This window comes from Schistocerca americana, chromosome 2 (genome assembly GCF_021461395.2).
Source record: "Schistocerca americana isolate TAMUIC-IGC-003095 chromosome 2, iqSchAmer2.1, whole genome shotgun sequence".
Taxonomy (NCBI): domain Eukaryota; kingdom Metazoa; phylum Arthropoda; class Insecta; order Orthoptera; family Acrididae; genus Schistocerca; species Schistocerca americana.
The window spans coordinates 181150607-181168992 of record NC_060120.1 but is presented as its reverse complement, the minus strand read 5'-3'; the positions used below and the strand labels follow the sequence as shown (position 1 = coordinate 181168992).

Below are 18386 nucleotides of genomic sequence, written 5' to 3'. Positions count from 1 at the left end.
CGGATCTCCGGGCGGGGACTACTCAGGAGGACGTTGTTATCAGGAGAAAGAAAACTGGCGTTCTACGGATCGGAGCGTGGAATGTCAGATCCCATAATCGGGCAGATAGGTTAGAAAATTTAAAAAGGGAAATAGATAGGGTAAAGTTAGATATAATCGGAATTAGTGAAGTTCGGTGGCAGGAGGAACAAGACTTTTGGTCAGGTGAATACAGGGTTATAAATACAAAATCAAATAGGGGTAATGCAGGAGTAGGTTTAATAATGAATAAAATATAGGAGTACGGGTAAGCTACTACAAACAGCATAGTGAACGCATTATTGTGACCAAGATAGACACGAACCCCACGCCTACTACAGTAGTACAAGTTTATATGCCAACTAGCTCTGCAGATGACGAAAAAATTGATGAAATTTATGAGGAGATAAAAGAAATTATTCAAATAGTGAAGGGAGACGAAAATTTAATAGTCATGGGTGACTGGAATTCAAGCGTAGGAAAAGGGAGAGAAGGAAACGTAGTAGGTGAATATGGATTGAGGCTAAGAAACGAAAGAGGAAGCCGTCTGGTAGAATTTTGCACAGAGCATAACTTAATCGTAGCTAACACTTGGTTTAAGAATCATGAAAGAAGGTTGTATACATGGAAGAACCCTGGAGATACTGACAGGTTTCAGATAGATTATATAATGGTAAGACAGAGATTTAGGAACCAGGTTTTAAATTGTAGGACATTTCCAGGGGCAGATGTGGACTCTGACCACAATCTACTGGCTACGAACTGTAGATTAAAACTGAAGAAACTGCAAAAAGGTGGGAATTTAAGGAGATGGGACCTGGATAAACTGACTAAACCAGAGGTTGTACAGAGTTTCAGGGACAGCATAAGGGAACAGTTGACAGGAATGGGGGAAAGAAATACAGTGGAAGAAGAATGGGTAGCTTTGAGGGATGAAGTAGTGAAGGCAGCAGAGGAACAAGTAGGCAAAAAGACGAGGGCTAGTAGAAATCCCTGGGTAACAGAAGGTATATTGAATTTAATTGATGAAAGGAGAAAATATAAAAACGCAGTAAATGAAGCAAGCAAAAAGGAATACAAACGTCTCAAAAATGAGATCGACAGGAAGTGCAAAATGGCTAAGCAGGGATGGCTAGAGGACAAATGTAAGGATGTAGAGGCTTATCTCACTAGGGGTAAGATAGATACTGCATATAGGAAAATTAGAGAGACCTTTGGAGAAAAGAGAACGACTTGTATGAATATCAAGAGCTCAGATGGAAACCCAGTTCTAAGCAAAGAAGGGAAAGCAGAAAGGTGGAAGGAGTATATAGAGGGTCTATACAAGGGCGATGTACTTGAGGACAATATTATGGAAATGGAAGACGATGTAGATGAAGATGCAATGGGAGATACGATACTGCGTGAAGAGTTTGACAGAGCACTGAAAGACCTGAGTCGAAACAAGGCCCCCGGAGTAGACAACATTCCATTAGAACTACTGACAGCCTTGGGAGAGCCAGTCCTGATAAAACTCTACCATCTGGTGAGCAAGATGTATGAGACAGAATGAGATTTTCACTCTGCAGCGGAGTGTGTGCTGATATGAAACTTCCTGGCAGATTAAAACTGTGTGCCCGACCGAGACTCAAACTCGGGACCTTTGCCTTTCACGGGCAAGGTAGGAGAGGAGGTACTGGCAGAAGTAAAGCTGTGAGTACCGGGTGTGAGTTGTGCTTCGGTAGCTCAGATGGTAGAGCACTTGCCCGCGAGAGGCAAAGGTCCCGAGTTTGAGTCTCGGTCGGGCACACAGTTTTAATCTGCCAGGAAGTTTCATGTATGAGACAGGCGAAATACCCTCAGACTTCAAGAAGAATATAATAATTCCAATCCCAAAGGAAGCAGGTGTTGACAGATGTGAAAATTACCGAACTATCAGTTTAATAAGTCACAGCTGCAAAATACGAATTCTTTACAGACGAATGGAAAAACTGATAGAAGCCGACCTCGGGGATGATCAGTTTGGATTCCGTAGAAATATTGGAACATGTGAGGCAATACTGACCATACAACTTATCTTAGAAGAAAGATTAAGGAAAGGCAAACCTATGTTTCTAGCATTTGTAGACTTAGAGAAAGCTTTTGACAATGTTGATTGGAATACTCTCTTTCAAAATCTGAAGGTGGCAGGGGTAAAATACAGGGAGCGAAAGGCTATTTACAATTTGTACAGAAAGCAGATGGCAGTTATAAGAGTTGAGGGGCATGAAAGGGAAGCAGTGGTTGGGAAGGGAGTGAGACAAGGTTGTAGCCTATCCCCGATGTTATTCAATCTGTATATTGAGCAAGCAATAAAGGAAACAAAAGAAAAGTTTCGAGTAGGGATGAAAATCCATGGAGAAGAAATAAAAACTTTGAGGTTCGCCGATGACATTGTAATTCTGTCAGAGACAGCAAAGGACTTGGAAGAGCAGTTGAACAGAACGGACAGTGTCTTGAAAGGAGAGTGTGAACATCAACAAAAGCAAAACTAGGATAATGGAATGTAGTCTAATTAAGTCGGGTGATGCTGAGGGAATTAGATTAGGAAATGAGACACTTAAAGTAGTAAAGGATTTTAGCTATTTGGGGAGCAAAATAACTGATGATGGTCGAAGTAGAGAGGATATAAAATGTAGACTGGCAATGGCAAGGAAAGCGTTTCTGAAGAAGAAAAATTTGTTAACATCGAGTGTAGATTTAAGTGTCAGGAAGTCGTTTCTGAAAGTATTTGTATGGAGTGTAGCCATGTATGGAAGTGAAATGTGGACGATAAATAGTATTGACAAAAAGAGAATGGAAGCTTTCGAAATGAGGTGTTACAGAAGAATGCTGAAGATTAGATGGGTAGATCACATAAGTAATGAGGAGGTATTGAATAGAATTGGGGAGAAGAGGAGCTTGTGGCACAACTTGACTAGAAGAAGGGATCAGTTGGTAGGACATGTTCTGAGACGTCGAGGGATCACCAATTTAGTATTGGAGGGCAGCGTGGAGGGTAAAAATCGTAGAGGGAGACCAAGAGATGAATACACTAAGCAGATTCAGAAGGATGTAGGCTGCAGTAGGTACTGGGAGATGAAGAAGCCTACACAGGATAGAGTAGAATGGAGAGCTGCATCAAACCAGTCTCAGGACTGAATACCACAACAACAACATGGAGTTTGTGTTCTTTAAAATTTTATGTGCTTCCCTAGTTGCTTCTGCAACTGTGTTCTGACCTGTTTTATGTGCCATTATCAGTTTGCGTGGTGTATCTCCCAACTTCTGTCGGTACTGTTTGTCTGAATTCAAACCACAGCTGGTCTACGCATACACAGTCAGATCGGAATGTGTGGAAACTGTCTAGCAGAATTTTTATCTGCTTTTTCAAATGCATGTGCTTTGCATTTATTTTTGGTGGGTTTGCATATTGCACTATTCAGTCTCACTACAACTGTGTTCTGGTTGCTAATCCCTGTGGCTGTCCTGATGCTCCCTATTTGCTCAGGACATCTGTTACGATGAGGTCAACATTGGTATTGCAATCATTTACACTTTGAATGGACTTTTGAATTGTTCAAAATAATAATACAAGAAACGATTTCTCCCGGGTGGACATTCACTTTTCCCGTGTTAAGTGATAGTATACTTTTCCTCGGCACTGTAAAACTTATCAGTCCTTTGAATGTTTATGGTTTTATATGCCGACGTAGAATTCCCCGGCAGTTTAGAAAACGAAACTAATGGGGGAAAACAGCACGTTTTGGAAAGATCTTTGATGTACAGCAACATGTACGCTGCATATTTTCATGTTATGGCTCTGAGCACTATGGGACTCAACTGCTGAGGTCATTAGTCCCCTAGAACTTAGAACTAGTTAAACCTAACTAACCTAAGGACATCACAAACATCCATGCCCGAGGCAGGATTCGAACCTGCGACCGTAGCGGTCTTGCGGTTCCAGACTGCAGCGCCTTTAACCGCACGGCCACTTCGGCCGGCTTTCATGTTATGAAGGTATAAATTAGAATTTCACCATACACCGCATGTTACTTTCCAAAGCATTGAAATCGAGATTGCCACGCGCCTTTGTAAGCCAATCATAGCTCATGTCACGTGATCTCGCCAGCCGAAAACAGCACAAGACACGTGATGTAGTCAGCCAATAGCAAGATCACTCTTACGTAGTGCGAAAACACAAATGGGAAAAGTTAATGGTTTAAATTAATATACATAGTGTTGCTACAAGAAAAACAAAGCTTTCACTTATAATCGTGGTCTCGAAGATTAACAAGCTGCAAGAGATGTTAAGCTTCCACATATAATGTTGATCTTTTTTGCGCATGTTACACTTTCAGATATATCACACAAATGTGCCAGTATAATTTTTAATAAAGACGTATATTTCTGATCTTATGAGCTCGAAATTGTTCTAGATGGTCGTCCTCAAAGAGTTGATTTTTAATTAAGAGTCAAACGCTCTGTGATTTAAGAAATTCATCGTACATTCTCGCACATTGTTCATCTTGTGTAAAAGTAAATTTACTTTGAAAGTAAACTGATTCGTTACAGCAGTTCCCAGAGAGCACTAGATAACAAGCGTCACTGCTCACGAGCTTTCTGCGTCATCGTAGCTGCGCATATGTTCGTACGTGTAGAACATTAAAAGATCTTGCACTATGTAACAAAAGAAACAAGACATCAGAGGATACTTCAAGAGTATCGGAATTTCGTGAACCATACTAAAATGCGTAATTCGGCTTAAAGTGCACATTCGTATGTCCAGATTCGGATGTAAATTTTCTTGAGTACAAGTACTGTCTGTTACATCACGCTCATCGGAAGCAATTTGTTGTTAGGAAGCGTTGCATAGTCTTCCTAAAGCCTTTGACGCACTTTGCTGTTGGCAGACACTTGTATGAGCACTATGTTTTGCTGTTGTATATGGCGCATTTCATTTGCGACTTAAGTTTTATTTTCGTTTTTTTCCCCTCTCGTTCATGTTTTGTTGCTGGAGTATTATTCCGCAGAAGCGGGATACAGTAATATCCTTTGTTGCAGTATTGAGTCTTACCAGTCAAAATCACAAAAATTTAACTGAAAACTAAAATAATAATAGACTCCCGGAATTCTAAAAAATTCCCGGATCTCCCGGGTCGTAGACACCCTGTTATTGGTCTCATACAGATGCGATTTTATGTACGTAAACTGAAGCAGCGAGTGAAAATTCCCGACCTTGGTACAAATTTTCACTTGCCGCTTCAGTCTATATAGATAAAACCAGTTATTAATTTACTCTATTTGTCAAATATAACCTCTTCCCACACTAACTCACAGGAACTACCTACTTTAGTTTCAGTACAACGTAAACTACTTCTGACAGCAAAAGTACACCACTGTCAACTATATTTCATCTATCTGTTCTTAACATGGTTAAGTCCTTTAATTTTGGCTGAACTTATTTTCGGCTTTAGCCAGCTACCTATAACGACTTGAGCTTCAGTTCTCTGGTTCTGCCCCAGCACAATTTACAACTACAGTACCTATTGCTGCTTGCTGCGAGGTCTACCTTTCTGTATTTGCCATGCATCCTTTCACACTGGTGTCCTTTCTGTAGTTTCTTGAGATACTCTAACCTAGAGAGAGAGAGAGAGAGAGAGAGAGAGAGAGAGAGAGAGAGAGAGAGAGAGAGCCCTCCACACAGTTTCCACTACCAGTGTAGCCGTTTCTTGTGTGTAGTCTACCCCTGACCCATCACACGGAATCCGGAAACCCATCATACAATGGTACAAGTTGAGGAATGTGCATACTATGTGGCAGCAGAGTCACCTGAGCCTCTGATTGAGGCCCCCCACTCTGCTGTACATCACAGGACAACAGTCAGTTCTGTTGATGGTGCTGCAGATGGTGAGCTCCCTTCATCTTGCAAGCAAGACTGCCAGTCTTTACTATTCAGATAGCCAGCCAAAAGCAGAGAGAATCTCTTCTGATCCAAAGTGACAAACAGTGTTGATACCGACATGAGCCAAATTATGCAGTTGGCTGCTGCTTGTGGTCTTCATGGCATCTGGAAGCACCCTTTCCACATCTGGAATGATTCTTCCTGGTGTGTACACAGAGTGCGCACTGGCTTCCTTCCCCCACTTGGCAGCCATATTGCTAAGGGACACCATTACGTGCCTAATGTTGGAGCTGTCAACTACCAGTGAACCCACCCTCTGTGAATTTCCAGATCTTGCAGGCTGAGAGGCTTCCTCTGGAACAGGGACTTCATCAGCCATAGATATTGCCTGACGCCTGTTTCTCAGACAAACTGGTGAGGCCCTCCAAATGGTCCATTGGAAAGTTATTGAGACCAGTGCTTTAGGCATTATTGAAAGCAGTTGGTTTGATTGACCGAAATGATTGAAAAATGGGGGTGTATCATATTCATAATGTAAGATATTCTTGGGAAAAAGATGAAATACTATAAATACAGACTATGCTGGACAGTATTATTGGCCTCTGTGCAAGTTGCTGTTTAATCTTGTCAGGTTGTGTGCAACTGGGTTTGGCAAATGCACATATAAAAATTCTATATCTAAAGAAGCTTTTGTGTATCAGTGTTTGCAGGTTTTATTGAATAAAAATTTTATGTTTTGGAGCATTACCCCAAGAAATTATCCAACGTAACAAAGGACGAAAATGTGTTGTATATTTGTATGCACGTACAAAACCCTGAGACTCCTAAGTTAAAAATTACATTGTTTATCATGATGTGAGAAATGACCCATGCCATGAAACATAAATGTGGAGAGTGGGAGGGGGACTAGAAAACTACCACAGAACATTTCTTTTTAAAATTTCATTTTAACACAAATGATTTTTATTATCATTGCCAAATAGAACATATTTAAATTTTGCCCTGATGTACTTCCAGGCAGGTGGCACTAATTTGATGTGGACTTCGAGAAAAGTACATTCATACAGCTATAGTAAGAAAACAAGTGATGATTCCAAAATTGTGGGTATAGCTGTATCCTAAATTGACAGACAGTAGTGATATTTTCAGAAAAAGATGTGTATGTTACAGAAGTTGACACAGGATCTGGAGTTTGGAAAGTAAGTGGTGTTTTTTACTGTTTACTAATTTGGCACCCCTGAACATGAAAGTGATACCACTCTCACCCCCCACCCCCCCTTCGGTTTTCTCTGCACAGTTACTGCTTCACTCAGTATTCTGCGGGCTATTTACCATTGGCTACAAAATCTATATTATGTAGTGTAATTTACATAAACGTGGCAACATTGCGAGTTTATAAGATGACTGGTCAGAGAGAGAAAGTGAACTTCAATGCTGATGTTCCATCATTGCCACAGAAATCAACAGCTGACTGAGTGCGAGTGCTAGAAAGTACTTACACATAGTGTTGAGTGGTTTTATTTAATTGAAGCTGTATTCAAAGTGTCAGGAAGACAATGTGTGAATAGCCCAGATACATTTTGTTATATATGTGGAACTGCTGGGGTAATTACAAGATATCGGAAAATAATAGAATTTTTGCTTGCAGAAATCATATTTTGCTTATTATGGAATGCTCCTAGAATAAAAAGTCATTTGTTCCCATTAAAGAAGTAGCGGGAAGGTAAAATGAAGTGCTGAACTTCATTATTTCCATGGTATGGCGCAAACGGAAGAATTGTCAGTGATTCTTCTGTATGACAAATGTAGTGTGATACAACAAAAGAAATGTGAACAAAAATCTTGTGTTCAAACTTGGATTCAATGATTAAACCTATCCCTCATGGCCCAGAGTTGCGTTGTGATCCCTTGTCCAATATCATCAATGGATATATTTGAATTCTCTGAACCAGAGGTAAGTTATTAAAGTAATGAATCAACTATTTCAAGTGTGTTACTAATAGTAACCCAAAATCTCTACTTAAACCGAAAGGTCTTGATATCTCTGGGATCACATCTTGGTGAAAATAATGTACTTGCACGTGATACCTCATATTGTGTGTATAGAAAGAGTGATAAAGACTTCAGGGTGGTGTCCTGCAAAGGCATTAGTGATGAAAGTGGAAGCTCAAAGGTATGACAGTAAGCAGTGGAAGTTATTTATAGATTCTTCAGAGTTGAGTTTGAAAACAGTATTGCTGCTTACTGGAAATGAGCTAGCATCAATTCTAAATGGATATACAATGCACTTAGAGTTACAGTACCATGGAACTACTACTCCAAAAAGTGAAGTGTGAAGAACACCAATGTTTTGTAAGTGGTGACTTCAAACTGATGGGCATTCTTGGCCAGGAAATGCCGCAAACCGAGATGCCTTTCTATCTGTGTGAATTGAGCAATTTCCCCCCCCCCCCCCTCCCCCAGGGGGCTCACGGTTCTTTCATGAATTCATGTGTGGCACACATGGGCCCCAAGCTATTGCAGCTCTTTCTTCATTCCCTAGCTACATTTCCTTCTCCCTGCCCCCTCCCTCCCTATCCCCACTCCTTCCCCATTGCCACCTCCTTCCCCTCTCTTGGTGTTCTGATTTATGTCGACCTGGCTATTCCCCTGGTTTCCTGTACTGGTTGCAATTTTGTTCCTTTTGCCTGTTTTTTCACCCTTTTGGCGTTTCGGTCCCCAATTCCGGTTTGACCTCAACTTCAAAATTTCCTGTTTTTGGTGTGAGCTATATGGGGAATAACTCCCTCCCTAGCATCTATGGTGTGGATTCCTCTCCCCCCCCCCCCTCCCTTCCCCACTGTAGCCCCCTTCCACCCTGCTAGGTCACCAGCATGTGTAGCCAGTTCGTGTGGTGGGGCTGTTATGTACCTATATGGCTGAGCTCCCTGACAACTCTGGGATCACACTACTGATACCTGAGCTGATCCCTCCCCCGTGTATTCCAAGGAGCGGTTGCTTGTCTTCTTGGAGCACTGGAACTCCCAGCAATGGCTGTCGTGACTGGGTGGTGCCCTTGAGGAGAGCCCCTGGTTGGAGTGGGTGGTACCAGGGTGGATGCTTGGCACATGAAGCGTATCAAGCTGCAAAAATCTGCCCGTTCTCACACGGCCTTCTCTTAGAATGGTGAAGGATCCTTAAATGTTGCCTCGTATGACCTGGCAGCTTTCCCTTCCCTGGCTACCCCATGGGAGGAGGGCCAGGCTCGCCGTCTTGGGCTGAAACCCTTTCCCCGCTACCTCGTCTGTACTAGGACGGATGGGGACACTTTAACTGCCACAAAGCCATTGTTTTTCGTGGAAAATATTGAGGAAAAGTTTGGTGAAGTGGAGTTCATTAGTAAGATGCGGTCAGGCTCTCTGTTGATCAGAGCTTCTTCTGCCACCCAATCCACAGCTCTTCGAGCCTGTGATCATCTTGGCAACATCCCAGTGTCTATCACTCCTCACCAATCTCTGAATATTGTCCAGGGCATCATTTTTCACCGGGACTTCATCCTGCAAACTGATGAGGAACCCCAAGGTAATTTGGAGCGTCGTGGCGTTCATTTTGTTCGATGTGTGCAGAAGGGTCGCAAAGATAACCGCACCGATACTGGCGCCTTCATTCTGGCTTTCGAGGGAGTACCCTCCCAGAGGAGGTCAAGGTTATGTGCTACAGATGTGACATGAAGCCGTACATCCCTCCACCTATGCGGTGCATACGTTTCGGGCATATGTCTCCCCGCTGTACAGGACTCTTTGTGTGGTGATTGTGGCCACTCAGTCCACGAGGGAAGCCCTTGTGTTCCGCTGCCTGTGTGTGTCAACTGTGCTGACCGCCACTCCTCTCACTCGGCAGATTGCCCAGCTTACAAGAGAGGAAAGAAGATACAAGAATACAAGTCCTTGGATTACCTGTCTTACATTGAGGCTCACCAAAGTACGAGAGACTCCATCCAGTGTCACTATCTTCCACTTTTGCCTCTGTTACTTCCTTTCCCCCTCCTCCTCCTCCTCCTCTTCCTCCCTCGTCCTTACCCCAGCCCCCCCCCCCCCCCCCTGCAGTTCCCACAACCTCCTGGCAGGAAGTCACTCCCCTTCCCTGGCTGACGAAGTGTCCCCCTTCTTAGTCATCTGCCGGTGATCGGGCTCCTTCCCAGGAACTCTCTCCCTGGTATCTCCCAGGCTAGAAGATTCTCGCTACTTCTTGGCCACGAGGCACAGCACCTGTGTGCCCCAAGGTTGTCTGCTCTCTTTCGTGCCTCGATCTTGCAGATGCCTGTACTCCCCGTGTCCTGCTCTCCTCCACTTCAGAAAGAGAAGAAGAAGAAACATAAATCTCGGAGGTCCCAACTCCCCTCTCACAACCTGCATCTGACATCTTATTTAGGGATGTCACACCATCCTTGTCGGCTCCTTCATGCCTACCTTGGACTCACGCCACACAATCATCCAGTGGAACTGCCACACGATCATCCATTGGAACTGCAACGGATACTATCTTCACCTACTGGAACTGCAACGTCTTGTTTCCTCTTATTCTGCGTTCTGTCTTGTTCTCCAAGAAACGCATTTCTGTGATGACCACTCTCCAACTTTCTGTGGTTATCGGGTGTTCTGTTGGAACTGTGCTGGCCCTGAGATAGCATCTGGTGGGGTCTACGCTTTGGTTCGCTCCGATGTCCTTAGTGACTGTGTGGCGTCACAACTAGTGCGCGATCGCCCATTTGTCTATTAAAAGCTTTACTTCAGAATGTATGTGGGCTGCAATGTAAGCCGGTAGAGTATTATACGGTCAGTAACGGACGAGTTGTGTCCTGCAGATCGACGTCACGACCATCTGTTGCAGCTGCGCGTGTGAAAGCAGTGGAGTAGCACTGGCGGCCACTTACATTATACGAAACTAAAAATATTAATAACTAATAAAGTTATAATGTCATATTTGATGTACATCCTTCTGTTGTGAAAAAAAAAAAAAACAATATGTCAAAGTCTGAGATCAAAAATAGTTGTATTTTGGAAGTTAGTAAAATTCCATAAAAAAACGTAATTTTCAGTCAGTCAAGAATTTAAATAAGTCAGTGATGTAATAGTTCACCTTCAGTGACTATGTACGATGATCTGATAACACTTTCAGTGTTCATATATAAATTTGGAAAGTTTTTAGTTTCAGATAACCTCTGTGACTTTTCTATAATAATAATTTCAAGAATTCTAAGTAAATATGTGTATTGTGTGTTAGGGTACGTGTGAATGAGAATGCGTGCGTGAATGTGGGACGTTCGGCATTATTAAAAATCATTCATGTAATTCTCTACAGGAACTGGCAAGTGTTCCAACTCTGTAACGTGGGAACGAATCCACTAGCGGTTCCCCTACTAGTGAATGTCGGATGTCCAAGTACGTATGCTTATGTATAAGACAGCCAGAACATTCGCGACTACATAATAAATTTCCAGATATAGAGTAAAGCTTATAGTTCATTTTGTTTTGTTTATTTAATTAGAGAGTTTTGTGTTACTTAATTTGATGACGTCAATGAGCCTAGAGAAATGGTTGGTGCTTGCTAGATTTTGGTGCGAGCTGCGCCCTAGAAGTGAGTTCTCATTGGTCGTAAGTGCTGACAGCCAATGAGAAGCGAGACGGTTGGCCGCCTAGCGAGGAGATATAGTTTTGAGTGTGGGACAGTGAGAGGAGAGTCGCGAGCTAGCTTTGATTGGAGGAGGTTATGCTGGATGTGACTTTTCGCATTATGTGTAAGATGAAGTCTTAGGTGACTTCCGCGTTATGGTCCAGTGTTAATGGTATCTGGTAGTGACCAGAAACTGTTTACGAAAACTTTAGAGTGTTGTGATAATTCGTTCCGACGAAAATCGCTTGTGAACTTTGAATTATATAGCGTGGTGGTACTGAGTATATTCTTACTGAGTATTTTAAGACGAGCATAAACTTTTACTAAAGACAACCACTGAATATTGTGTGCAGAAGTAATTGGCTGATCATTGACTGTGTTACAAGTAATTGGTTTCAGAATTTGGGAAGGTTAAAGTTCTGGCTGTTTTAGGTATGGTGATAACTGTGAGCAGAAACTTTAGTAATTTTCGTAAATGTGAGCTGATGATCTTGCTTAACAGCAATAAATATCTATTGATGGTTTAAAATTGAACTTCATATTTAAAGTACGAGTGACATCCCCTTTCTGAATCATTTCTTTAAAGTACATAGACAATTTTCAGCAAATTTTACTTATAGCGGCCTCTGGCGTGTAGCTATGAGGTTACAGTTTCCTCAACACTGCTTTTCTGTGATCTCGTAAGTAGCTGCAGTCAGGAGTTTACGTGCAAAGATCTACCACTGTAAAGAGGTAGGTGAACAAAAATTATAAAAGAAATTGCATTGCAGCAGCAACGTATAATCTGTCGCAATTGGTGCATCGCATCGCAAGCACGTAAAAATCCATCGCAACTGGATCCCCCTCTGTACCACTTTGGGAGTTAGCGGTTAGAGCGCAAACGACTCTGGCAATCATCCTTTGCAATGTCTACCTCCCTCCAGGTCTTCCACTTGCTTATGTTGCACTATCTACCTTAATCCAGCAACTCCTGCCCTCGGTTCTCCTCCTCGGGGATTTCAATGCCCACCATCCACTGTGGGGGAGTGTCACTTCAACGGGTCAGGGTATCCTAATCTATCAACTTATCATGGACTTCGATTTGTGTCTCCTCAATGATGGTTCCTTTACCTACTTCAGTGCTGCTCATGGCACCTTCTCTGCTATCGATCTCACGATCTCTTCCCCTGCCCTCGTGGCTTCCCTACATTGGTCACCTGATGATGACCTTTGTGACAGTGACCACTTTCCAGTGACACTCTCATTCCCCCCGCCAGGCAGACAGGTCCCCATGTTGGGCATTCTGCAGGGCCAATTGGCCTCTATACATGTCTGCTGTCCGCTTTCTCTTCTTCATGCTGCTGGCACTGCTGTCCCACTATCCACAGGGCGCCCTTTTCATCAGCCGGTACCGTGGTGGACCAAGGACGTTGCAGTCGCTGTCCAGGACCGCCAACGGGCACTGCAGTGATTTAAGTGACACCCCTCCCAGACCAACCACCTAATTTTTAAGCGTCTCCGAGCTAAGACTCGTTACGTCACCGTATCAGTGTGGCTTCCGGGCAGGGCGATCTCCAACTGATCATCTACTCCAATTGGAGTCTGCCATCCAACAGACTTACGCACCGCCAGCACCTTGTCGCAGTTTTCTTTGACCTACATAAGGCGTATGACATTGCTTGGGGCCATCACATTTTAGTTACCCTCCATGACTGGCTTCCGTGGTGGTCCCGTTCTGATTTTTATCTCACTGTCTCTTCCGGGTTCGAGTTGGCACTTCACTGAGCACCCCTCAGATTCAGGAGAATGGTATCCAACAGTGTTCTGTGCTAAGTGTCCCACCCTTCCTCATTGCCATAAATGTGCTTGTGATCTCTGTTGGGCCTCTGGTTACCCGGTGTGGTACATTGACAATTTTTGCATCTGGTGCAGCTTCTACTCAGTGGTGTCTGCGATGCCAGCTCCAAGGCGCCATCTGACGGGCCTCTGCATGGGCCACCACTCATGGCTTCCAGTCCTCCCCCTACAAAACGCAGGTTATGCATTTTTGTCGTCGACCCACAGTACACCATGATCCAGACTTTATTTAGGCAAGCAGCTCCTCGATGTAGTAGCACAGTCCCATTTCTTGGGCCTTATTTTTGATAACAAGCTGACATGGCTGTTCCACATTTAACACCTAAAGACTACATGCATACAGAAGCCTAATGCTCTCCGCTTCCTGGCCCACACATCTTGGGGTGCAGACCGTTCCACTCTTCTCCATCTTTACCGTGCCCTGGTCTTGTCCAGATTCGATTATGGTGGTCAGATTTATGGCTCAGCAGCTCCTTCCACTTTGAAACTCCTTGAAGCTGTCCATCAATGTGGGGTGCGTCAGGCTACTGGTGCCTTTTGCAGTAGTCCTGTTGGTAGTCTTCTCACAGAAGCAGGGACTCCCCTTCTACACATCCGAGAACCACCACCTTGTTTCTTATGCAGTCGCCATTTACCAATTCCCTGACCATCCTGTGCTCTTCACCAATGAGAAATACCTCCCCTGTAACACCCGCCCACGTGGGATTTCCAGTTGGCATGTTGCATTCAGGTAGTGAAGGGAGACGAAAATTTAATAGTCATGGGTGACTGGAATTCGTCAGTTGGAAAAGGGAGAGAAGGAAACATAGTAGGTGAATATGGATTGGGGGGAAGAAATGAAAGAGGAAGCTGCCTTGTAGAATTTTGCACAGAGCATAACTTAATCATAGCTAACACTTGGTTCAAGAATCATGAAAGAAGGTTGTATACCTGGAAGAATCCTGGAGATACTAAAAGGTATCAGATAGATTGCATAATGGTAAGACAGAGAATTAGGGACCAGGTTTTAAATTGTAAGACATTTCCAGGGGCAGATGTGGATTCTGACCACAATCTATTGGTTATGAACTGCAGATTGAAACTGACGAAACTGCAAAAAGGCGGGAATTTAAGGAGATGGGAGCTGGATAAACTGAAAGAACCAGAGGTTGTACAGAGTTTCCGGGAGAGCATAAGGGAACAATTGACAGGAATGGGGGAAAGAAATACAGTAGAAGAAGAATGGGTAGCTCTGAGGGATGAAGTCGTGAAGGCAGCAGAGGATCAAGTAGGTAAAAAGACGAGGGCTAATAGAAATCCTTGGGTAACAGAAGAAATATTGAATTTAATTGATGAAAGGAGAAAATATAAAAATGCAGTAAATGAAGCAGGCAAAAAGGAATACAAACGTCTCAAAAATGAGATCGACAGGAAGTGCAAAATGGCTAAGCAGGGATGGCTAGAGGACAAATGTAAGGATGTAGAGGCTTGTCTCACTAGGGGTAAGATAGATACTGCCTACAGGAAAATTAAAGAGACCTTTGGAGAGAAGAGAACCACTTGTATGAATATCAAGAGCTCAGATGGCAACCCAGTTCTAAGCAAAGAAGGGAAAGCAGAAAGGTGGAAGGAGTATATAGAGGGTTTATACAAGGGCGATGTACTTGAGGACAATATTATGGAAATGGAAGAGGATGTAGATGAAAATGAAATGGGAGATACGATACTGCGTGAAGAGTTTGACAGAGCACTGAAAGACCTGAGTCGAAACAAGGCCCCGGGAGTAGACAACACTCAATTAGAACTACTGACAGCCTTGGGAGAGCCAGTCCCGACAAAACTCTACCATCTGGTGAGCAAACTGTATGAGATAGGTGAAATACCCTCAGACTTCAAGAAGAATATAATAATTCCAATCCCAAAGAAAGCAAGTGTTGGCAGATGTGAAAATTACAATACTATCAGTTTAATAAGTCATGGCTGCAAAATACTAACGCAAATTCTTTACAGACAAATGGAAAGACTGGTAGAAGCCGACCTCGGGGAAGATCAGTTTGGATTCCGTAGAAATGTTGGATCACGTGAGGCAATACCGACCCTACGACGTATCGTAGAAGAAAGATTAAGGAAAAGCAAACCTACGTTTCTAGCATTTGTAGACTTAGAGAACGCTTTTGACAACGTTAACTGGAATACTCTCTTTCAAATTCTGAAGATGGCAGGGGTAAAATACAGGGAGCGAAAGGCTATTTACAATTTGTACAGAAACCAGATGCAAGTTATAAGAGTCGAGGGGCATGAAAGGGAAGCAGTGGTTGGGAAGGGAGTGAGACAGGGTTGTAGCCTCTCCCCGATGTTGTTCAATCTGTATATTGAGCAAGCAGTAAAGGAAACAAAAGAAAAATTCGGAGTAGGTATTAAAATTCATGGAGAAGAAATAAAAACTTTGAGGTTCGCCGATGACATTGTAATTCTGTCAAGACACAGCAAAGGACTTGGAAGAGCAGTTGAACGGAATGGACAGTGTCTTGAAAGGAGGATATAAGATGAACATCAACAAAAGCAAAACGAGGATAATGGAATGTAGTCAAATTAAATCGGGTGATGCTGAGGGGATTAGATTAGGAAATGAGACACTTAAAGTAGTAAAGGAGTTTTGCTATTTAGGGAGTAGAATAACTGATGATGGTCGAAGTAGAGAGGATATAAAATGTAGACTGGCAATGGCAAGGAAATCGTTTCTGAAGAAGAGAAATTTGTTAACATCGAGTATAGATTTAAGTGTCAGGAAATCGTTTCTGAAAGTATTTGTATGGAGTGTAGCCATGTATGGAAGTGAAACATAGACGATAACCAGTTTGGAGAAGAAGAGAATAGAAGCTTTCGAAATGTGGTGCTACAGAAGAATGCTGAAGATAAGGTGGGTAGATCACGTACCTAATGAGGAGGTATTGAATAGGATTGGGGAGAAGAGAAGTTTGTGGCACAACTTGACCAGAAGAAGGGATCGGTTGGTAGGACATGTTCTGAGGCATCAAGGGATCACAAATTTAGCATTGGAGGGCAGCGTGGAGGGTAAAAATCGTAGAGGGAGACCAAGAGATCAATACACTAAGCAGATTCAGAAGGATGTAGGTTGCAGTAGGTACTGGGAGATGAAGAAACTTGCACAGGATAGAGTAGCATGGAGAGCTGCATCAAACCAGTCTCAGGACTGAAGACCACAACAATGTCTCAGTACTCTCTGCTGCCGGGATCTCCATCTGCACTCACTGGACTGCACCCCGTGTCTTTCCTCCCATAACCCCCCCCCCCTTCCCCCCCACCCCCACGGATTAGGACCGATCTCTTCCAGAGTCCTAAGGTCTCTGTTGCTTCTATGGTTTTTCGGCATCTTGTATGTGCCATCCTTGCAGAGTTCCAGGGTGCCACCATCTTTTACACATGATGGTTCTAAGACTACTGATAAGGTGGGATACGCTTTCATGTCTCCTACCGGCTTCGAGCACCATTTGTTGCCAGGATCACGTAGTGTATTTACATCAGAGCTTCTAGCCATTCACAGGGCCCTCCTTTTTTTTTTCTCAGGCCTCCCTCCATAGTGTTTTAATTTGTTCCGACTCCATGAGCAGCCTGCAGGCTATTGATCGATGCTACTCTCATCACCCCTTGGTCTCTGCCATCCATGACCTTCTCTCTGCTCTTGAGCATGCTGCCTATTCAGTCGTCTTTCTCTAGGTCCCAAGTCATGTGGGAACCCTAGGGAATGAATTGGTTTGGCTAGAGAAGCAGATACTTATCCCATGTGGATCTATGTCAAATTGCTCTTTGCCAAACAGTGGAATGCCATCTGTAGCACTACTGCGCACAGTAATAAACTCCGTACCATCAAGGAGTCTACTACAGTTTGGGGCACTTCTTTCCATCCCTCTCAGAAGGAGTCCACTGTTTTATGCTGTTTACGTATTGGCCATACCAGATATAAGGTTCTCCTTTAGTCTTGGACCAGGGGCAGGTTAGTTGTGGTTGGGACTCCTTTTGCAGTCTTCACGGTCTGTGACCCCATGACCGCCCCCCTTTTTTTCCGGTTTTTAGATTTTGTCTCACCTTTAATGCTTTTACTGTGTGTGTTTAATGTTCATTCTTTTATAATGTGACTCTTCTGACTGAATCCATCCACTTTTAGCATACCCTCTTTCTTATGTGGGACTGATGACCTCACCATTTGGTCCCATACTCTCTCAATCAATTGAGCAGCAGTGCATATCGTGACCATTGAAGCAGGAGAGTGGGGCCTGAGAGGAAGTACGTGAAAGCACTGGATAAAACAGGAAGCTGTTTCCAATACCTGTATGCCAATTCTCAAATTTGTCGGCTGCTTACCTGTATGTCAATTCTCAAATCTGTCGGCTGCATAGTTGAAAGGAAGGATATTTGTTCGATTGGATGTATGTAAATTGATGTCTGATGAACACTTTGAAATTACAATGATAGAAATAAAATGGCAAGCTTGGGGAAGTTTAAAAAATGTGCATCATTTCCATGGGCCACAATAAGCAGCCCGATTACAAGGAAATAGTGAAAGGTTATCTTACAGTTCATTTAAGCAGACAGGTTGCAAGATCTCCCTAAAACTAAATTTTCTAATGTCGTACATAGACAATTTTCAGAACAATTGAGCTAAATGCCAGAGGAACGTGGTGAATGCTTCCACTAGGAACGTAAAACTCTGGAACATTATCAAGGTTGTTGGCGAATAAATATGATGTCTGAATGCCGGTGGCGAATCACACATGAAGAAGTGACACGCAGGAGGAAGGGCACAAGCATTCATTCACGGGCAAATGTAAAGAGAGGCAATATCTCCACTTGGAAAGCATCCAAATTACCATATTTGCTTTGTCCAAGTTACCTTTTTTTCCTTTTACCATTTCACTTCCATCTTCCTTTCATTGGGTAAAGATGTCGATGATGGTAAGAAAACCTGAAGCACTGTAAA

At 43.2% G+C, this 18386-nt stretch overlaps 1 protein-coding gene across 4 annotated transcripts in view; it reads left to right on the top strand.

The window, feature by feature from the left end:
* LOC124595963 (tetratricopeptide repeat protein 32-like) overlaps nucleotides 1-18386 on the top strand; it is a 62671-nt gene that overhangs the window by 34988 nt on the left and 9297 nt on the right. The window contains exon 3 of one of the 4 annotated variants that reach the window (XR_006978268.1): nucleotides 6938-7119. The exons of the other annotated variants lie outside the window; for them this stretch is intronic. The gene's annotated coding sequence lies outside the window, so the exon portion shown is untranslated. The remainder of the gene's footprint in view (nucleotides 1-6937; nucleotides 7120-18386) is intronic. 4 annotated transcript variants of the gene reach the window in all.